We start from the raw sequence: 23962 nt of genomic DNA, 5'->3' as shown, positions 1-23962 counted from the left end.
TCATTCTCAAAATTCAGTCTGTCTGCCTTACACAGAGCAGTCAACACGTGGTGGAAGGCTTTGTTGGACAGCCCTGCCATAACTGCACATAGTCTCTTTTTACCCTTGGTTCTTTATATTATAGAGCCACCTAATTGCGCAGTGGGGAAGTAACCTGCCTAGAGAGCAGGAGACTGTTGGTTCGAATCCCCGCTGGTGGGTTTCCCAGAATATAGGAAACTCCTATACAGGGCAGCAGTGATATAGGAAGGTGCTGAAAGGCATCATCTCATACTGAGTGGAAGATGACAATGGCAAATCCACTCCTGTATTCTGCCAAGAAAACCACATGGTTTTCTGTGGTTGCCAGGAGTCGACACCAACTCACAGCACAACCTTTCCTTTCCTTTATATATTATATATATATATATATATATATATATATATATATATATATATATATATATATATGCTACCAATCACACTGGAAGAACAATAAGGAAGAATAAACTGCAGCATAGTAGTATTATTAATTGCACCCTACTCTGCAATAAGGATATCCTAGAAATGTTGCAGGAGAAGAAATCGTGGTAAAATGGTGAAGTCCTAAACAAACTATGTAAATTTGCTAGTCCTCTGTGGTGTGCACCAGGACAAGGTTTCTTCGTTAAACAACTTTCATTTTATCAGCTGAGAATTCTAATTTGTAGCATTCTTGCATCCTTCATTCTCAGTCTCATCGTTTGAGGTGGCATTCAGTCCACGTTGCTCCACTAACAACTCCAGTTTCCTCATAGAAAAGGCTCGGCACTTTTCCACTTGTCCAGTCATATAAATCAGCTGTGTGAGGCCCTAGACAGGTGAATTTGTCAAGCCTTAATTCAGTCTTGCTACAAGTAAGCTGCTATTTATGCTGAATATTTTCTATCTGGGTTACAAAAGAGACTTTCCCTCCTCCCCCGACCTTTATTTTTTTGTCTACCCAGCATGTTCTGAAGTTCTTGCCAGTGGATCCTGTCTTTTTCAACGTCCGCCTTCTTGTGAAGGTAGTTCGACTGTGACAGGTGAAGCTCTTAACCTGTTTAGTTTCATCTCTGCTCCCCAGAGAACCTGTCCATCTCTATCTTCCAGGTTCATGGTCTTCCCTCTCAGCTGCATCGACATGTTCCTGGGACATTAACCTGCAGGCCTAAAAAACTTCAAAAACCATTCCAACCAGAGAAGCACTCATACAAAATGTGTTTGATAGCTTTGCTTACCTTTCCTGCAGGCTTGCTGAATGTTAGGCTGCATACGCTGCACTCTCTCAATTTCTGCCACTCATGTCATCTGTTCAGTGAAATCTAAAAGATAGTTGAACAATGCGAATAGCTAAGCCCCCCCTACACACTCCATTTTTTATTACATGACCAGCTCTTAAGAAAAGCAAACAGCAAATGCTGTTATCAAGCAGGATGATACACTGGGAACGAAGAAAGCATCGAGGAAAATGATGAATGCTGATGACTTCCAATGAAAATATTAAAATATAAAAGAGAGGCACAGTTCTGTGCCTTTGAGCACTAAGGAGGCCCCCCGGCAACATAAAATAGCTGGATGAAAATAGCATTTTATTGCTGATTTATCTTATTTCTATGCCGCCCTTCAATATAGATATTTTCAGGGCGGCTCACAAAAATGGAACAATAAAACCCAAACTGTGAAACCACAACAATTGAGAAGGATTTTATTTTATAGTATATGTGGAATGTTCAGGGAGATTACTTTCCAACTCCATCTTTAACGGTAGCTTTTTCACTACAATTTATTATAGACAGTGGAATCAGAGTGTGAAACAATGACCTCACAACCCATAAACCTGTAGGTATATTTTGCTGGGGAAATAAATTATTCTCAGGTAATTTAACATATCTTTGACTTGTAATTATTACTCAGACCAATACCTTTCTAAGCATTTGACCTGAGCAGACCCATCTGTTTGTTTAAGAAGAGATTTACTTACTGCTGTTGCAAGCATGAGGCACCAGATAAAGATATATGTACTTCTTCATACCTTCTTCATACCCTTTCCTATGTAAACCACTGTGAGAACTTTTTGTTGTAAAGTAGTATATAAAGATTCTAATTACAATGGCCTGCATAATGAGGTAAATTACCCAAAGTCATCCCATTGAAATTAAAAGGTCAAGTTAGGAAATGCTTAATTTGTCCTTAATTTCAATGGGATGACTTTGAGTAATTTTTCTCACATAGGCCACTCCTGATGATTGGTAGATAGATAGATAGATAGATAGATAGATAGATAGATAGATAGATAGATAGATATGGGGGGAAATAAGTCTATAAAAAAGTCTAGAGGGCTAGCTCCACATTCCCCTGCTACAAAAGTAGGATGGAACAACTGTTCATCTTTCAGTTAGATGTGCTACTCAATTCCTGCTGTAATGTTTAGACTAACGAGCACTAGGAGAGCACTGAAGAGGATCATGGGTGTAGCATCCATTGGACAAGCAGAGACAAATGTCTCTGGGCCAAGAAGGTCAGGGGCCAAGCAGGCTGCCCCGCTGCTGCCCCTGCCCCACCTCGCCACCCCTGCCCTGCCCCACCACCCCTGCCCTGACTATTTCTTATCTGTTGGCCTCCGGGAGGGGGGAGGGTGAACCAAGCAAGGCAGGCCTCCCCCCATGGCGGCCACGGCAGGCACTGTGGCTGACGGGCCTCTCTGTCACGGGCATGCAACGTCCATATTCAAACTGGGCAGGCACGCAGGATGGCCAGAGAAGCCCGCCTGCCACAGCAACTGCTGCCACCACATTATCCACTGTTTTATTATCCATAGAAATGTGTGGGAATGGAATCCTCACAGATAACGTGGTCCACCTGTATAATTTATTTATTTATTATTTAATAAATTTATTATTTATTTATTTTACATATTTTATACCTGTATTATCAACAGAAGATATCTCATCTTGAAGTTTAATTAACAGGGCATCTCAAACTGTTTCATCATTTTATTCTGGTTACACATTCCTTAATATATGATATGAACTTAGGTGATGCCAAAACCTGGAAGCATTTGACTAGTACCTGGCAGCTGGGCAACTGAATGCTAGCCATCAACAGTTGCCATCCAGGCCCATGGATGGTTGAAGCCAAGCACTAGGCCTGTCATGATACCTGGTTCATCCTTGTTTTCCAAGCACCTAGAGACCAGTGAGGAATGTGGATTAAGGATACAGAACTTACTCAAGTGGTGCACTCTCAATGAGAAAGAATCCTTGAATACAACTTCCCCTGTCCCATTTGTTAAGATCGGAATTTTACCCTTGTCCAATTCCTTTCAGTCACAGAACAGCAGCTGTGGGAATAAGGCCTTTTTGGTAGTTCCAAATCTCTGGAATGAGTTTCCTCTAATATTCACAAATGTATGTCACTGATGGGTATTTGCAAAACCTTGTAAGACTCACTTATTTCAGCAAACTTCCAAGGGCTGTTCAAGCTGCTATTCTGGGTTTTTAAAAAACATCATTATGGTTTTATTACTGGATATTATGGAGGTTGTATTCTGTGGCACTTTATTGTGTGTATGAACTTATTGTTTGTAGTTTTACTGATATATAGAGATTATATATTTCATATGACTGGTAGCTACCTCAAATATGGTAACAGGGCAGTGTATGAATTATTGAGGAAAACCAATGATACATGGATGTAGATGGATGATCTACAAACATGGCGTTAAGTACTGCATATGGTAAAATTGTTCTGATCCTAAATCTGCGCTTAATTCTTCAGTGAGCCATCCAAAGAGAAATAAAAATAAAAGGGGGGGGAGTCTTAACACTGAAATCAGCATAAAATATTACCTCAGTAGACCTGGGTTTATTTCTCTGTAAATGAACGGAACGTTAGGTCCAAGGGAAAGGCAAATTAACCTACAAGAAAACTGACAGCTTTATAAGCTATGTCTCTGTGAGTTCACTTATTATGTTAACTCAAACAATCTGGCTTTGCACAAATATACCTCCAGTCCAGCCAAGTGTGAAGACATATCAATGTGCCAAACCAAGGAAAAGACCCGATTTACCTGAAGAGGTTTGCTAGGCTTCCAAAAGTTAGAAAACAGCAACAACAACAACAACAACACCAATAATAATATTGGCTGCACAAGAACAGGCACTAAGAACAAATGCAATAAGAGCAAAAGTCAAAAAATCAACAACATACAGCAAGTGCTGCCTTTGTAAAGAAGCAGATGAAACCGTGGACCACCTAATTGTAAAAAGATCGCACAGACTGACTACAAACAAAGGCATGACAAGGTAGCAGGGATGATACACTGGAACATCTGCAAAAAATACAAGCTACCTGTAGCCAAACATTGGTGGGACCATAAAATTGAAAAAGTGGTAGAAAATGAAGATGCAAAAATATTATGGGACTTCCGACTACAAACAGACAAACATCTGCCACACAATACACCAGATATAACTGTAGTCAAGAAGAAAGAAAAACAAGGTAAAATAATCGCAGGGGCGTATCTAGAGAAAATGGCGCCTAGGGCAAGCACTGAAATTGCCCACCCCCGTCCAAACATCTGACAGTGACACCCATCTTTCAGATAACTTTACCATAATATCAGCTCAAATACAAGTATTTATTTTATTTTACACTTTTTATATCCCGCACTTCCTCCTCCTCCAAGTAGCCCAGAGCAGTGTAAAGTGGGGGGGGGGGAGGAAAGGTTGTGCCATCAAGTTGGTGTCGACTCCTGGCAACCACAGAGCCCTGTGGTTTTCTTGGTAGAATACAAGAGTGGTTTACCATTGCCTTCTCCCGCACAGTATGAGATGATGCCTTTCAGCATCTATATCGACAATTTGCTCAGAACTGAGTACGAAGTGCAACTTTACTAAAACCAGTAACTGGACTATACATTATCTCGGATATGCAAAAGGAAAGACATGGAATCCAGACTTGATAGTACTACTTCACAGGCATGAAATTTTAAAACTGCCCTGATAAGAAGAAAATATTTAAAGAAGCTGAAAACAAATTGACTGCTTGTACTCAAGTTCTTACCAACAGGAGAGCTACAGGGACTGGCAAAATAAGACACCTTGATTGATTGAATGATTGATTGATTGATTGATTGATGAATTTATATACTGCCTTTCATTAAAAACAACCCCAAGGCAATTTACAAAAGTTAAAAAACAGACAATAAAATGACAGTAAAAACATTAAGCTAAAAATATAAAACAAATCTAATTTAAAAACTATAAAATACATGCATAAAAACTATAAATGGATTATCAGATGAGCCAGACCTAGTACTTCAAAAAAAGGGGTCATTCAAAATTGTATAATGGACAATTCTGCAATGGGTCATTGAGCAAATAATATGTTTACATACAAAGGGCACCGGATTCAAATGCTGCCTCAGTCACAAAGCTCATTGAGTAGTATTAGAGAAGTCAAATTGTGAGAAACAAGCTCTCAGTCTGACCAGCAGAAGTCACTTTCCTCTTTTTCTCCCCTCCCCCTGTTTTAAAGCAGATTTTCCTTGTATTTTAAAGTTATAAGTTTAGCTTGCTCAGGCTCTTTGAAGTTTGAGGCCACGCCACCTTTGGCATCACATGCAAAGTGGGCGTGACCTCGAGCTCCAGAGAGCCTGAGCAAGCTCTTCGGAGTCATTTAAGGCAGGGCATCCTGCCTGAAAGCATCTATTCTTCCTTTCTCTCTCTCTCTGGGTGGAGAGAAAGGGGAATAGACGCTTTCAGGCAGTAAACGCTGCCTGAAATAAATGGCAAGTGCTCACTGGGGGGGGAGGGGCAGAGTGCCTCTCCGACAGCAGTTGGGGCAGGCGCCGGGCAACGCCAGGCACTTTGCGCCCCCCTGCAAGGGCACCTGGGGCACATGCCCTGCCTGCCCCACCCTCTTTACGCCCCTGAATAATTGACATAGCAATACCAGGGGATAGCAGAATAGAAGAAAAAGAAATAGGAAAAAAATAACAAAATACAAAGATCTACAAATTGAAATTGAAAGGCTGTGGCAGAAAAAGACCAAAATAATCCCAGTAGTAATTGGCGCCCTAGGTGCAATTCCAAAACACCTTGAAGAGCACCTCAGCACCATAGGGGCCACAGAAATCACCATCAGCCAATTACAAAAAGCAACTTATCTATAATAATAACAGCAACAATATTAATAATAAAATTCAGCCTTTCCAGGTCCTTGGGAAGGACTTCGATGTCTGGATAAAACAAGCCAGTCAATAACACTTGTCTAACTGTGTAAACAACAACAACAATAATAATCCAAATATGATTTATATTTATTTAATAGATTTTCATCTGCCTTTTAGGCACTGTGCCTCACAGACCTTAAAAGCAGGTATGATGATATCCAGAAGGCAGCAAGGGCATTCAGTCAGGGCACAGCTTGGTTGACTCTGCTTCAGGATGATTTTTGTGAAGGACAGCATTATGGTATGTGCACAGGATCCTGGGTCACAAGCATCTCCATGCAATCACCTTCAGGAGCCCACGTTGCTGTCAGAGAGATCAAAGGTACACCTAGGTAATTTTGGAGCCTGGACCTAAAGGCCTTTGGAGGCTCCCGTACCCTGCAAATTAAGCATTATCATGCTCCGCTGGGTGACCACACCATCCAGGACAGACTAAAGAGGATGGGGGGGGGCAGCTGCTCTGGACTTCGGCCCCAAAGTCCATGGGCAAGTGCACCTCTGAGAGAGATCTTGGCCTGTCAGGGATCGAGTGGAAGAACTGATTTATACATCAGTGCTTTCACATGGGACCCAATTTGTATGGTCTCAGTCGCTCAAAAGAGAGTCATTGTGACTTCAGAAAATGCAGTAGCTGTGTCCATAGGATGCATGTAAGGGTACTGATTCATACAACAAGTGCCTTCATGTGATCCATGCTGGATCATGAACCCAAAAGTGGCCCTGCATACCTGTGAGCAATCACGTCGAGGCTGCTGAGTGTCTTGGCACAACACATTTCCTTGCCATTTAGTTTTCATGCAAAGGTCACTCATAAGCTATATAGCCCTTGAGATTTTTCCGGAATATGGCCTGTCATAGCATGTTCTTCCCATTATCTTGACTATGCCAGGAGTGGATATTTATGAATTTCAGGAAACAGTGCCGCAATTTCCTTTTACTCTCCCATACCTAGGCAACTGCTTCTGGGCAGCATGTCATGATTTCCCCAAGGCACTTTTGGTGAACAGCAGCCAAACTAGAATCTCTGGGTAGCAATGTGCTCGAATCGTGGCTTGAAGCTTTACTTAAGTAATGCTTCCATTGTTCAAAGCATGGTGTTGCTAACCATGCAAATGGTGCCCACACATGCATGGCCAATATTTGATGCTGATGGCACAAAGGGCTTTTGGGGACATGCATCATCCCAGCATGAAACTGGAAGGGAGGGGCGGAGAGCAGGTAAGCACTAGAGACAGAAATCACATCACATGATTCCAAAAATTAACCATATGAATGTATCACCACTTCTGGTATTTGCTTGTCCAACTCTGGCAGACATGTTGTGATGAGACAACCAAAAAGAAAAAGGTTGAGAATCCATTTAACAAGTGTTAGCTTCTTTAATCCTTGTGAAGCTAAGGAATGGGCATTCATTACAAACCACAGGGTATCACTTGCAAATTCTGTGCATGAGGCAATTGTCAAGTGGGTCAAACCCATTCCCATGTGAGAACTCTGAGCCTGCTGCTTCAGCTTTGTATACAAACATGGGTAGAGGAAGTGCAACTCACGGAATTTCCTCTTCCAGGTTTACTTCAAATGGCCAAAGTTCTTCTTATATTGCTAAACATAATATGTGTGATCAGGAATCATTAAAGTGAATGGGAACTAATGATGTGAAAAAAGGCTGGACTCAAAAAGCTAACTCAGACCACGTGAAGCTGGGATATGTAAAATCAAAATTAAATATAAACATTAGAAACAAAGCTTGAAGGGTGATTATAAGCCTATTCAGTGGCAGACATCTTGTATAAATCGGGAGTTAATTTATTACTTTAAACAACATGGAACCTAAAAAATTGTCATCAATATTTACCAGTGATCCTCTGTGAAACTCTTAGCATTCACTTTATCGACATTTTCAGTTCTAATATGTGCTTCCTAGGAACATCATTGCGTTAGGTTATAAAATAGTTACAGCAAGTTAAAAATATGAAGTACCTTAAGTAATGCTCCTTCCCATGAGACATCATATGCTAGTAGTCAGTAATGCAATCAGATATCTAGAGTTATTGCAATTGCCTGCCAAAACATCACTCACATCTATTAAAGCATCCTGAAAAACACCATTATATCAATTCCAGCCATGGTATAATTCCTTTTCTTTCTGGAATGTCGTCTACTATGAGTCATTCCACGGTAGTGGGATTTTATTGGGAAATGGCTTTAGGAAGGGAGCGACAGAGGTAGGCTCTTGTCACTGTGTGCTATAAGGAACATTTTGAAAATCTTTTTTCAGTAGTGGTTTGGTGTCTGAGTAAATGGCAGACAGGCTGTAGTTCTAGCACAATACAACTGAATCCACACTAGATCTTTGGGTTCAGCATAGAAGTGAAACAAATATTTGCGGCAATCCCAAATGTGATTTTTTCAAGTTTGACACTCAAATTTTGAATGAGAAAAATGTTTAAAGTTCAAATTTTAAATCTGTAATAGGAAGGTAAGATTTTTAACTCAATTTTTTTAATTAAAATGTCATATGCATCTTCTTAATGTGTCTTCTTTGTTTAATCTTGGGAGACTGCAGACAAGGAACCTCTTTCATTTGTCAAATACTAATTGCTATTGTATGTTATCAAGTATCGGATATAAACACATTGATACGTCAACTGTCAAATATGGTATACCAAGTAGTTTTTGAACTGTTTTCCCTGTTGAAACCCTTAATTATCAAAACTGCTTAATGAGAAGATCAGTAATGGCAGATAAATGTCCTCCAAAGACAACTCCCTCCCCCCCCCCACCGCCACCAATACTTCATGTTCCCTGTAATATATAGCCATGGACTAAAACTGGGAGGGTTAGGAACATAGGAGGTTTCCTTCCTTATACCGAATCAGACCAGTCTGTGAAGACAGTACTGAGCTAGATAACTGGTCTGACTCAGTATATGGCAGTTTCCTGTGTTCCTATGTTCATTGGTCCATCTAGCTCAGTATTGTCTACACAGACTGTCAGTGGCTTCTCCAAGGTTGCAGGAACCTTCTGCAAGCAAACAGGCAGATGCTCTTCCCAAAGTGACTCCATCCCCTAAGAAGAATATCTCCCCGTGCTCACAGATGTAGTCTCCCATTCAAATGCAATCAAGGTGGACCCTGCTTAGCAAAGGGGACAAGTCATGCTTGCTACCACAAGACCAGCAATCCTCCCAGCATCATGCTGGTGCATGAGCTGGTGGTGCTTAAAACCATGCCTGATAAATAATGAGAAAACTCAAGCCCAGACGAAGGACATCATCAGCCTATGCTGATGCTATGATGGGCATCCAATGGCTATGTGCTTACAGGATGGTGCTGCCCCAATTAAGGATTTGCCCAAATGGGCTCGGGCAGCCACAGACTGGGTGGGGAGCAGTTCCCTTAAAAAGCAGGTAAGCAGTTCCTTACCTGCTCTGCTGCCACCCCACTGCTTTTCTGGGTGCAGTGATCCCTCTGTCAAAGGCTGCATGTGTCTGTGCCACTTTACCCTGCAGCCTGCGCCCAGAAAAGTGGTGGGGCAGCAGCAGAGCAGGTAAGGACCTGCTTACCTCCTTCTTAAGGGAACCGCTCCTCACCCCACCAAGCCTGCCGGTGCCCAAGCCTGTTTGGCGCTTCCCTAAGGAGGTGCTGAACCGGTTCATGCACATCCCTAGCCCCATTCCCTCCCTGATACTGCTGCTGCCAAACACCACAAACCTGTAAAGACACAGGGCTCTTCTCCCTGGTTCACCACTCAGCACTGGCAGCCTATTATAACTGCCATCCCCACGCCATTAGTTTCCACCAAAATAAAGACTAGGTCTTGAGCAATAGGCTTCACAGACAAGGTGGGTTCTACATTCTCCCTTTATAATGTGAATGCTGGTCTCAAATATGCTATCTCAAATATGAGACAACTGGCAATAATACAGAAAAGGAAATAGTGAATAGTCTATTAAAATGGAAAGAATCAGGGGTTTAAAGGGAGATAATGCATAAAGTGCAGCTGCAATCCACTGTGGAGTTGTTACGACAATGTGGTTTGATAGCCAAGATTGCTTCATGTTTCAGAAGCTTACAAAATCAATGATATTGCATGAAGCATCTGTGCACAAAAACTGATTTTTACTGACATTTGTCAGTACTGATGAAAAACTACATTTCCCGGTTGTCCTAGCACTGAGCTCTCAGTCACAGCAGTAGGTCATGCACCAAATACAGTTAGGGGAGAAAGGATTATATTACCTCCCTTTCTCCATTTCACTGCCACTGTCAGAGCAGTGAGGGCGGGGAGGGAGTGGTGAGGAAGGAGGGGGAGGGACAGAGATGGATGAGGGTAAGCAGGCAGTTAGGTGACAGAAATGTGGGGGCGGTTTTCAGGCTCACCCAGGCACTTTCCAGACTAGCTGCTCATCAGCAGCAAAATGCCTCCGTTCGGGCAAGTCACGTTTGGAACGTAAACAGCAGAGGGAGCAGTCTAGCAGCAACTAACAACCAGAAAAAACAGCAACTTTTTCATGCCAGATATACTACGTCCTTGCTCTATATCGCAGGGATTACATTCGAGAGAAGGCATTGGCAATGTGAACGGCACCCTGCTGTCCGCGTAGGGACTGTGATGTCACAACACAGGAAGTGTGGAAGCACACTTCCGGTATTTGTTCTGACCCCATTGTAGGGTCTAGTCTGGAAAGCGCCCTGGAAGTTTTTCACATGGAGCTTTTAAAGCCATTTAACTCTCATCTCCTCTGGAATGAAGTGGGGGTGTTTACATATCCGCTACATATCCGTCCATGCGAGTTATCGAGGAGCAGTTCACATACAATTTGGGGTTTTCACTGCACATTAGAGTGTAGCCCAATTTATATCTGGGGTTAAAAAACATCCACTATTTGTGTCACTTGGGGGGGGCAACTTAGAGTTCACAGTAAAGCCTCCCAATAAACCCGTGGTAAAACCTGCTGTGTGTATAAGTCCCAGGGAGTTTTAATGCGAGTTAAAGGGCTTTAAAAGCCCCATGTGGAAAACTTCAGGAGCTTGTCACACTCCCAGTCACTGGGGATTGATTTTGCTCAGAATTGATCTTCCCAGTCACAATATAAACCCTTGCTAATGTCTTTGATATTAGTCATCATTGTCAGCAACACAGAGGAGAACTTTCCCTTTTCTCAAGCATACAAGTACAAGTCTTGTCTGCACTGCATCTGCTGCTGCACAAACTAGCTCTGATCCTTTGCACTATATCTGAATATGACCTGCTTCCACTAAAACTGAGGAGAGATAAACAGACCATTATGCCTTTCAGCATCTTTCCTATATTGCTGCTGCCCGATACAGGTGTTTCCCCATAGTCTGGGAAACACACCTGCGGAGATTTGAACCGGCAATCTCTTGCTTGCTAGGCAAGTTACTTCCCTGCTGCACCATTAAGTGGCTTTCAGTAGGACTACTCAGAAGTAATTTAATATGGATACCGCTCATTTTCTTCCAAGGTTACTCATTTTCTTCTCCACATCACTGTTTCTCTTTTACTGCCATCCTTTTTTAAATCTTAGAGAAAAGTGCATGCTTTGCAAAATTCACTAAAAAAAATGCACACTACCTTAAAACCAAAACCACTTACAAATCAAATGCAAAATATGGGGTTGACTATGACAACAGTTTCCATTTGTGCCAGGCAGAATGAACCAGGGCATCTGGAAGAAAAGCTGAGCACAGTCTGGCTTGGCCAATACTCAGCCAGTATGATGGCTGAGTAATGCCTTGATCTTGATATCGATCTCTGTATATTTTTATGCCTTGCTATGTTTCACAGGGAACACTTGCCCTTCTTCAGAGCAGTGCAACTTAATCCAGCAAATGTCTCCAACTTGCAGGGTATTAACACTGTTTCCCAGATTTTTTCAGCACAGACACAGTGAGTCAGCTCTGATCCGATCAGCTTCAACTGACACTAACCTGGAGTACGCTGAGAACCAAGCCCAGGGGTGTTCAACCTGAGGAAACGCCCTGCAAGAACCACAGAATTGGCTCATTTAAACAACCACTTAAACATCTCTGATGAATTACACTGAAGTAGCAAGTGTGTTTTTAACTGAATTCATGACTTGCTTTGTAGGTTGAGCAACAGAAATCAGATTAGAGTTTGAAGGCCAAAAAGGGTGGGGGGGAGCATGAAGCTTTTTTTCTTTTCTTTTCTTTTTTCTTTTCTTTTTTTGGAGATGGGCAGCAAACCTTAAGATGTATGTCCACTTAGGAGCTTCTTGTACTACCATTTCAGCCCTTTAGTACAGTAATCAAGAAGTGAAGAAAGAAGTCCCATAGGAAAGAAGAAAAAGAACCAGCATGGAGTTTTACATAGAATTCGGTTGTATGAGTGCCACATTTGCCAAGCCCAAAATTCCTCTAAGTTGCCATGGGGTACAAGTAGCAACAAGAACAGCTGTTATATCTTCGGGTGGGGGGTCTGCACATCTGTGCCCCAACAAAACAATCCCTCCCCAAGTTCCTAGGACCACATTTGCACTGCAGACATTGCACACCATTTGTCTTTCTCTTGCCTAAATTCCATGTCTCACAACAGTATCCAGATAGCCACTTTGTATAGTGCATAACTTCCCACTGAATATTTCACACAGCATCCAGCACAGACTCCCTTTTAGCTGAACATGTATTGAACTTATTAAAGTTAAAGTGAACAGGCAGTTCTCTCATACTCCTATCCTACACATGGGACAGCTTAATGGCATTGCGATTAATATATGCATAAGTACAGCCTGCATTATCAAGAGTAAAAAGCAAGTTAACGACTCGATCACATATAATTACACAGTATCAAAGGTCTCGTATCCAGCACTGGAGTCAGAAAAAACTTCTACCTTAGCAGTACATGAGGACGAGTTCACGCTGGTTCCTTCTGAATGCACCACTGATCAGCTGGGTGCCCATTTGAGCATTTTGCATGAAAAGAAATTCAGCATGTTTCTTTAAAAATATAACAGCCACGTTATCAATTCATGGCTACTTCCAGGGTAACATTCCTTCAGCTGGTATACATTAAGACAACTTCATTGAATTCCATGGGAAAGCCTCTCACCCATTATGTATCTCTACAAATATGGCAGGGGGGGTGTGCTACACTATCTCATCTTCGCACACTACAAGAAATACAAACAGAGCCTCTAAGAAAAGGATTTGAAGAACTCGTGCTTTATGCAAATCTATGGTAATAGACGTCCTTCCATTAAAAACAAACTGAGTTAAATAACTGTTGATTTTTACACCATCAAAGTCTCAGTACAATTTTTAACTTTGCAATTTAAGAGATATATGGTAACATGGAAACTAAGAAATGCAACAACAAAAAATAAATGTATACAAAGCCAGCTGATATAGAGGTATTTTAAACTCAGAAGACAAGCTACTATGAACTTAAGAGTGACAATTATTTTATATGATTTCAAATAACAAATACACATTTCATAGAATATGAAGTTTTGCACTGCATTTTTCTTTTTTTATCTTTAAAAGAAAACAATGCTAATAGTTTCCTTTTTCCTACCCTCAGTGACTATTTGCTTTCTTGATGTGGACTTTCAAAATACAAAGAAGGTCTGGCAAGTTTTCAAAGTCTTTCTTCAAAGTAAACTCTTAAGCAGTTCTCTCTCTTTTTTTTAATGAAAACATGAAGAGTGTGTCTCACTAAGGAGGATTCGTAATGTGTGTGTGTGTGTATATATATATATATATATATATATATATATATATATATATATGCAAAAGACTGCCTCATACAAGCACGTGTATTCATTTGTCAGGGCCTTCTCTGTTACCCTGCTTTATGAAACTGATTTCAGGAAAAGAAACTGAGCATAAGGGTAAGCAATTTTTTTTTTTAAGCTTCCTAACAGTGGTTTTTAAAATTTTAATTCCCATTATAGAATCAAATTTCAAAGAATAAAGTTATTTCTTTTAAAGTTTAAAGTCAAACTTGGCCTGTGTTTCACAGTGGTTAGATATACAGACATACAGTATAGCTATACAGGAGAATTTCAGTATTTGCTGGGGTTCCGTTCTCTGCTACTACAGTGAATACGGAACCTGCAAATACTGGATCATTGGGGCTATGGAAATCCAGGGCTTAGGTTCCCAGAGGTCAGAAAAATGTCCAAAAGAGGGGTAAAATGGCCCTATAATTGTGAGGGGGAATGGCCTACCATGCTCTGCGTGTCCCCAGCAATCTAGCAATGCCCACCAAGAGTGAAAGATCAGCTGAAAACTGCAGGGGGGGTGGCTTTTTTAAAATGAGCCATAAAATGGCTCCTGATCTCTTCCAAACTCAAAATGCCAGCTGGAAATGACCTCTGAGGTCATTTCCGGCCACACCCAACCCACAGATAAGCCCCCTTTTTTTCCACATATACAGAGGTTGGATTACCATCACCCAACAACAGATATGTTGAACTGCGAGAGCTGGACCCGTGATTAACGAGGTCCTCCTGTATATATTGTCAAGTATGGACCCTAAACAAAATGTTTCAATATATCCCTTGTGTGCATGTGTTGCCTGATGCTTGTAAATGTATGATATTATAACCAGGGGTGTAGCCAGCCTGCCGGCGGCCCATGTGCGGCTGCAGCGGGCGCCCCAATAGCCCCGCCCCCCGTGTCTGACATCAGATGCAGGGGATAGCCACGCCCCTGTGTCTGATGTCAGACGCGGGGGGCGTGGTCTGGCTCCCGAACGGAGCCTTGAGGCTCCGTTTGAGAGTTGAATCTTAACTGCTGAAGGGGCCGCGCAGCCCCTTCAGCAGTTAGACTAAGGCTGGTGCTGCGTTCGCAGCACAGCCCAGGAGCAGGGAAGAGCTGCTCCTGGGCTGCGTTGCGAAGGCAGCACCAGTCTTAGCTCCTGAAGGGGCCGCGCGGCCCCTTCAGGAGCTAGTTAGGCTGGCGCTGTGTTCGCAGCACACAGCCAGGAGCGACTCTTCCCTGCCTTTGCAGGGAAGAGCTGCTCCTGGCTGGCGCTGCAAATGCAGCACCAGCCTTTGTTTAGCTCCCGAAGGGGCCGTGCGGCCCTCGCTCGAGCGCTAAACTACCACCCCTGCATCTGACGTCAGATGCGGGGGGCATGTCAGGGCCGCTCTTGCGGCCCCTGATTGTTCAGTGGCCCGGGTTCTTTGAACCCGTTGGCCCAGTGGTGGCTCTGCCCCTGATTATAACTTGTCTTGAAAGCCTTTTGGTCTTTCAATAAAATATATAATATCATGCATTTACAAACAACTTGTGGCATGTTCTTTCTTTTTGTTGGCATTTTGTGGATCCTTCCTGGCTGTGTTATTTTTACATGTGTTATCTGATCCTGTGCCTGAGCTTGATGAAAGTTTTAGGCACCATTCCTGGCTGTGACTGTCTTGGGGGAGTGTTCAAATTGAGAAATGTCCCACTCTTATGTTGAAGATCCCCTCTCCTCCTTGCCACTGACTTAATTAGATCAACCCACCTGGTTGTCTATTATGTGCCATCATATGGCACATAACATTCAGCTCCATTGAGGTTACATTGGTGCCATTTGGGGCGGGGTTTCATAGTCATCTGAATACTTGAATATGAACAAATCTATCCATTTTCATTTGTGTGCCTATCTCCCACAGCTTCCATTCACAAATGCAGTCTACTTGCACTGAGCACTTTTTGTCTATAAGCATTTCAGAATGAAGGTCATATTGTATGGTATTTCTCCAGAAAAGTCTTATCAATCCCAGAATAGCATGGAATAAAAAATTAACCCTAACCTAATTAACAGTCAAAATGACTGAATGTGGCCCTAATTCATATTAATTTTGATCTATTTATTCTTTCTTTCCTTTCATAAAACTTCCACACAACTACTAAAAGTTATCTTGTTTTATAAAGGCATAACTTTATTCCTTAGATATGAATTACAAATATACCAGTCTCTCTGTTACTTCATGACATTTCATAACTCACTTTAAAAAAGAAAACCCACCCTGTAAACTACTTACTAGGGGAAAGATTCAGTCTTGGGAAGTCCAAACTGGGATTCAGTTGAACTGATTCACAAGAACTGAAGCCAGTTGATACCCATGACCTTAGAGGGACAAATTGAGGCCAACTGACCCAATTAAAGGCCAAATTAGGGCCAGTTCTCATAGTCCATGGTGGGCCACTTACTTCTTCAATGTGGGATATCTTTTGCCTACATTGGTTGTGCAAAATCATGCTGCCAAAGGATAATCAAAGCTGGGGTGGGAAAGGTTCTACCAAGAACATAGGAACTGTGGGAATCATCCCTTTAGTGTGTGCCGAATTAATATGGGATGCATTTAGGAGCAAGGAAATAAAAAGATCTACAGTAACAACTAGAGCTAAATAGTGTTCAGCTTGATTACTCCTCATCCAGAGTCATGGGGTAAATTCCAACCGCAGCTGCATAAAAATAGCATAAACATGCAAACCACTCCCAGTTACGTCTTTGTTGTTACATAGTTACTTACACTTGGCACATAATATATCCAAAAGTGCAACCATTTACCAGCTATGATATTTCTGTTATTGACAAAAATATGACATGGGGTAGAAGATCACCCCAAAATGCATAGACTCCCTACAGTGGGTTAATGAGATATTGGGAACTCCTGCTGGACTACTTCAGGACTTCCAATTCAGAACTTTCAGTACATTTCCAAAATTCTGTAACCCTGTAATACAACAAGTTTAACCATAGACTCCTTCTCCTCAACTCTAAATCTCCGGTGGAGGGGAGCAGAGGAGTATCAGCTCCTTTATTAAGGTTAGGGTATGTAAACTTCCCTAAACGTTCTGAACTGAAGCAGAAGCAGTCACTGCACCACAAGACAATCTTCCTCCTTTAAGCAGAACATTCTTTGTTTCTTTTAAATCTCACAATGCTTTTAAATCGGCACAGTGCCTGCTGCCAATAAAGCCCTAAAGTAAAGAGCCCCTATTCCATATATAGATTATCGCCAGCAGTTGGTGCAAGGGATGCTCTAGTTGAGATTCTCAAACTGTGTGTGTGCGCGCACATGCATGCGCACACACAGACCACTTGAAAACTGTTTGAGTTCTCAGTTAACCACTTAATATGCTGGTTGGTTGGCTGGTTGGTTGGTTGGTTTTACAAATCAAAGTAGCACACTCATATGAAATTTTTTAAAAAATCAAGTGCAGGACAAATTACAGGTATTCTCAACTTTTCTCTAATCTTTCTGTGGATCACCTGGATGGTGCTTGCAGAACACTTGTGGTCTATGGACCGCAGTTTGAGAACCTCTGCTCAATACATCTGCCTACCCAGTGAGCTGAGGCCACCAATGCTGAAATCTGGCAATTTTGAAAAGGTTGGGGAGGGCTGCTAAATTTTCTTAATGGAGGAGACAAATGGGGGCGGGGAAATACATTTCCTGTAAATCACCTATAAAATGAAACATCCCTACTTTCTGTAAGCCAGGCAACATGCACTGCAACATGCAATACAAAGAGGCACCTAGTCTGACTGAGCATGCGCAACCAACCAAGAACATGAAAGGCACCACACACCACAGAAAGGAAGGACCAGGCCAAGCCCTAATTGTGTCATCTACAGCACTCTGGTTCAGCTGCCCTCTGAATCCCAAGGATAACGGAGGCTGTCTAACACCAAGCATAGGTCTAGGTAGGAACAGAGCCTACACAAGAACAAGATCCTAAGTCCACCTGCCATATTGTCAGTGGAAAGTATGAGTTATACCTCAGCTGGGCCAGGACTTGAAAATGGTAGTAAAGGATATGCAACCGGAGGTGCTCTTACCCCTGGACTTCTGGGTGGAAGTCCAGGGCACTCTTCCCTCCAACAGGGATTCCCAGATGTTGATGACTACAACTCCCAGCACCCCTAGCTGCAGTGGCCTTTGGGTGGGGATTCTGGGAGTTGTAGTCAACAACATCTGGGAATCCGTTAGAGGGAACACTTGGCCATGGCCTCCAAACCCCCGGGGCCTCACAAATCCTCTTTAGTCTGCCCCAGCAGGTGGTGTGGTTGCCACATCGCTGCCCTGTACTGCGCCAGGTGGCTGAGCTTGACTGTGACCTACACCGGGTAGCCAAGTGTGACCTCTGCTTTAGAAGCAGAGGGGGGAGTGGGGAAAGAATTATGTGGGATCAGAATATGTTTGGTTGCATGTTGAAATGTTAACGAGTTAAGTTGTGAGTTGCATAAATATACCTTTTTTATATTCTTACATTCTTGTGAGTTCAGTTGCTTTTTATGCCCTGAAGAACCCACATGTTAAAAATACTGCATGTGTCATGGTGGGTTTGTGTAGAAAGATGCTGCTTAACTTGCAGGGAGGGGTGGCTTCCAAAGGCCCTTCGGCACAGGCTCCAAAATTATCTAGGTGCACCTCTATATGCAATAGCACTGCTTACTGAACAGAGAATTCATATTGGGAAGAGGTGCTGCTTGGGAAGAAGAAACTGCTAACTAAAATGCTTCTGTAAGGTTCCCGTTGGAGTTACACCAAAAATAAATGCTTTAGTTTTCTTCATAAGAATCCGGTATCCATCTTTTCTGGAAGCAAGAGAACATATTTAAAACTCTATGGGTCATTGCAGATTATCATTCATCGGCCCATGCAATAACGTCGGGGATGCCCCAAGAGCATGCCAGCTCTGATGCCACCAGCAGATGTCCCGACATACGCTCTGGGTCTCCTTTAATCAGGTGAGGCCGGTGTGGTGCATCCTCTTCTGAACCAGCCCTATCCCAACAATTCATGAGTAGGAAAGAGGATTAAAATCAGCTGGTGGCCTCACCACACCAGTGATGGGATGAAGGTCATTTGGAAATGGTCTTGTTCATGGTTCTGGATTTAATCTTTGTGGAACTCAAGATAAACATTTGGAGGCCACTTTACTGCTTGGCTTGATTAAAGGCCTGATTTGATGTCCTTAAGGAAATGATGAAAACTACTGAGATAAAAGCTATTGTAACCTCTGGCTGTTGACTAGTAGGTTGAAACAAGTTCTTTGAGCTGATGGTTTATTCTTTTAATTTTAAATTGACCTGAATTCTGTTTTTCAGATGATTTATATACTAGCTGGGCCGGACGCAGAGCATCTGTGCCGGCTGCTGGCCTACCCATTGCCGCTGTCCTACCACCACCACCGCCACACTGGCCGCCGCCACTGCCTCCTCTTCCTGGTTGGCGGCCGGGCAGGCCAGACTGGCCCACCACCACCTCCTCCAGCTGACTGGCGGCTGGGCCAGGGACAGGCCAGCCCGCCGCCTCCTCCTCCTCCAGCCTCCTCCTCCTCCCAGCGGGTGGCCAGGCCAGGCCAACCTGCCACCGCCTCTTTCTCCCCCCGCCGTGTCCTCCTGGAGGGCGGGCGGGCCAGGCTGGCCAGCCGCTGCCTTCTCTTCTGGCTGACCGGTGGCCGGGCCAGGCCAGCCCACCACCACCTCCATTGTCTCCTGACCCATCACTATCTTCAGGCAGCTGCTCTCGTGAGAGCTGCCACACATGGGATTAGCAATGGGTACGTTTAGGAGAATTAAATATATAGATGTTAACCACTTTGGAATCCTGTAAGTATACATTAAATAAATCATTGTAGGAGCCCTCCCTCATTCCTGACTCATTCCCAAAGTCGCACAAAATCTAGGGCCACATCTTGGATCATAGGAGAATTCTGGGGATACATGGCCACAGTCTCGCAACCCAAGGTTCAATCCTGGACTCTTATCCCTTCCTCCCCATCTCTCTTTCCCAGAGGCATAGCTGTGGAGGACCACAATCACAGTTTTGCAGTTCCCGTTCCACACATTCTAAGCACATTTTTCTTGTTCTACTGATATTTTATCATGTTACCTAAACCTTCTGAGTTGGTCAATAATAGTGTACAGAATATTGGCATGAGGTAAAGCAATCACACAATTACTTCAGTATGCACAACAACACATGAGACTCTTGGGAGCAGTTTTGTGTATCTGGCTCTTCCTAACTTTGAGGGCCATACTTCACAACTTCTATTCTGCTATTACGCTCTACCAGAATATGAAAACCTGGACTGAATTTAAGTATGAAATCTCGATATATGTTAACAAATACTAGCAGTAAAATTGGCTAGTCCACAAAAATCCTTCTCACCAGTGTCCAGCACTTGAGGAAAAGTATTGAAAGTAGTACCTCCCATTGCTATACATGGTTCTGCCTTTGTCTGTCTTAGATCTCCCTTGTTTCTTCTTCAAATTCCAAGCCATGTTTGCCCCTTCCCTTTCATGTGCAAGGAAAACTTATTTCATTCAATCCTGTCCCCTCAGGCAAGAGTCACAGCAATGCTGTGCAGCATAAAACATACACAGAATCTCCTGCCAACTTTTCTAGGGGACGATTGTAATGTGCCAGCCAACCGATGCAGATCCCTGAATCTCATTTGACCAAGCCAAACACCTGCCCTGGTTGTTCAGGTAGAGCTGAAGGCCCTGTCGGAGTGAGGGTTGAGGATGGTGGTAGAAAGTGGCCTTTTTCAAAATGTGTCCTCTGCCTGCTAAGTGAATGTGAAAGACTCCTTATTAGCAAAGAGTCAGCTGCAAAACTGCAGATGGGAGACACTGTTCTGGTCTCAGCTGTAGCAGTCCCAAATAAACCCCTGGTGTGTTTTTCCGCTGAATATGTCAGAGGTCATTCTGAAGGTACACACACATATAAAGGTACACACACATTTTAAAGGTACACACACACACACAACATCTTATATAGCAGCTTAACAACAGGTATCCGTTAGATACTATTGGCAGACTCTGAGTGGATCTGAATATTCTATTCCTGTTAGGATAAAGGCATGAATTTGCTCTGTGATCCTTTACTCAGTGCACAGGGCATGTCTAACAACCTATTTTGGATCCACCTTGTGTCTCTTCATGTTTCCATTGGACTCCAAGTACTCAGGCCTGAGCTGACATCCCAGGTTATACCTAGTGGCTACCTATGATATCACTCAGATTTTCCCTTCCCTCCACAAACAGTTAATGAAGTGGTGCAGAGAAGGGAAACTCTAAGCACATAGGAACATGGGAAGCTGCCTTATACTGAGTTAGACCATTGGTCCATCTAGCTCAGTATTGCCTACACAAACTGGCAGCAGCTTCTACAAAGTTATAGGAGTTTCTCTCAGCCCTATCTTGGAGATGCCAGGGCGGGAATCTAGGACCTTCTGCATGCAAGCATACAGGTGCTCTTCCCAGAGCAGACCCATCCCCTAAGGGGAATATCTTACAGTGCTCACATGTAGTCTCCCAACCATGGCAGACCCTGCTTAGCAAGGTTGACAGTTCATGCTTGCTACTACACGACCAGCTCCCTTCCCATAGACAAAGCACAATGATGTTGTGTCATTTGGAGTCTTTTAATAAATGTTATGAGAAAGAAGAGCAGAGCAATAGTTTGGCAGCACCCATGCATCTTTTGTAATGTCTGCTTTGGGCTTCAATCAGCCACCTGTCTGCCATATAACAGAATTCATGGCTGTTGGAACCAATAGCAGATTCCTCTCAGCACAGGCATCAACAAATGGCAATGCAGGAGAAGGAAGCAAACACACAGATACCCACTCATAAAATGGGGCCATTCACATGACCTAACAGGCTACGCAAACCTTGCCTTCCTCCCCAGATGATCGTGTTGTGCTTGGTGGGAGCACCAGGGGTGTTGCTATAATTGAGTTCAAAGAACCCAGGTCCTATAGTTCCTGAGGGAGCTCCAGCTCCACCCCTCCCTATTTTCTCCATTATCTCTGAGGGGCCATCGGGGAGAAGGATGAACACAGGGCCCCTCTCCCCTAGCTATGCTCCAGGTGCGCACGGAGCACACTCCCACACAATCAGCACTACTCGTCCCAGCCTCAGAGTATCCCACAGTGCACCATACATCGAGCGCAGTGAACTGGGTGATTCCCCCAGGTGCGCTAGGCCCCTGTCTCTGTGTCCGTGTGAGCTGCATGCAACCCATGCTGACCCACCATCCCAGCAGCCGGGTTAAGGGCACGCTTGTGCCCCTAGCCTGGGATAAGAGGCAGGCTTCAGCACTGGGTTTGGCGTCGTGGCATCTTCTCAACAAGTGTTACAATGACAGGTAAAATACCAGGGAGGAATGTTGCTAAGTCTCTTGCAAAAATCAGTGCTAGTTTGGTTTCTTTTTGCTACCCCGAAATCCAACCAGGGGAAAAGGTGTAGAACGTCTACCACACTCAATAGGTTTCCATTTCTTCCGGTGTTGTATATATAACTTTTATTGTGTATTTATTCAGTTTTTAGCTCACCTTTCTACCAATGTGGACCCCAAGAAAGCACAGTTCCCAGGCAGTCACTCATCCAGAAACAGACCCGAGCTAGAGCTGTCCAGCTTTAGCAAGGTGTCTGTCAGGACCGTGCAAAGCTACAGGGCTTTATTTGGCTTTGATGGGTTAGTCACACCAAAGCCCTATGTGGTCGGGGCCAAAGTGAAGCAAACAGGACTGGACCAATCAGGCCTGCAAAGCTTTGCTTCAGTCTTTCCCACCCCTCCCGCTATAGGTCTTTACAGACCAGGCAGGACTTTCCTATATGTTTGCTTCTAGCTGTGTGGAAACAGGTAAAGTTTTCCGAAATCCAGAAAAGACTGGAGTTCCCAGGAGCACTTGTGCCATTCCCAGAACTCCAAGGGAATTAAAAAGAAGGGAGTTATTTTCAAATACAAGCCATAGAAGGCACTGCCTGCTCCTTTGCCGCCAGAGATACACAAAGATACACAAAAACAGTCTGTCTCCTGCCCTGTCCTATAGAATATATTAGGGGAGGGGCCAAAGCTAAGCATCAGAGTGTTGAAGGGTTTGGCCTGAAGTGAAGCAAGACACTTCCAGTGGATCTAAATTGAATCAAGGGCCTTTCTGAAGTGCAGAGGCAGCCCCAAAATCAAATAGGACCCACTCCACACACCCCTAGTGGCTGTATCATGTGTCCTCAGACCATGCACTGGGAATTTATCGAAATGAGGCTTTGCCCATCAAAATATATTGCCCATCTGCTGCCGTGTGGGGAGAATCTGCATCTAGTGAAACTTCCCCCGCTCTGCAACTCTTAAACGCCTACCAGCATGAGGACCTGACATCCCTTTGTGCCAACTTGCTGCTCTGTATTCACGCTCACCTTCAGTTACTTGGTTGTATCTTCAGATCGCATTTGCTAAGCAAGATTTAGCGGCTGCCTTCCTCTTTTTTATTTTTGGATATATTTGTCTAATAGGAAACACATATAAATTTCTCATTCTTAAAGTTAGTTTAATGTAATGCTAATATATCAAAATAACCAGTGGGGGGGGGGGGGTTTACAATAATTGTTTCCTATAATCCCTCCTTGAGAAAATGTCCTAATAGTCATTTTGAAAATTTGCTCTCAGTTGTAGCAGAGACAGCTGTTCTTCATACATACTGCAAATGTTTCTTTTAAATTCCTAAGGACACACAAGTTTTGATACCAAGCCAGGACCTCTCGAACCGACGAAAACTAAACACACCCAGGGCTGCTGCTTTTACTGTCCCAACAAACTTTCTCCCACAACTATAATAGTAAACCTTTTACCCCCACGTCCCACATTGCAAGATTAGTCAAATAACTAATGTCTTGTCCAAGGAAAATACATTTTGTCATTTCTTGAAAACGTTACCTTTCACAGAAGTA

General features: G+C 43.3%; 1 long non-coding RNA gene across 1 annotated transcript in view; it reads right to left on the bottom strand.

Annotated features, from left to right (window-relative positions):
- LOC128327300 (uncharacterized) overlaps nucleotides 1-23962 on the bottom strand; it is a 152823-nt gene that overhangs the window by 40865 nt on the left and 87996 nt on the right. The window contains exon 5 of the long non-coding RNA XR_008308576.1: nucleotides 1239-1322. This is a non-coding gene — a long non-coding RNA (uncharacterized LOC128327300). The remainder of the gene's footprint in view (nucleotides 1-1238; nucleotides 1323-23962) is intronic.

Source organism: Hemicordylus capensis, chromosome 1 (assembly GCF_027244095.1).
Source record: "Hemicordylus capensis ecotype Gifberg chromosome 1, rHemCap1.1.pri, whole genome shotgun sequence".
NCBI classification, from domain to species: Eukaryota; Metazoa; Chordata; class Lepidosauria; order Squamata; family Cordylidae; genus Hemicordylus; species Hemicordylus capensis.
This window is presented reverse-complemented; position numbering and strand designations above follow the sequence as displayed.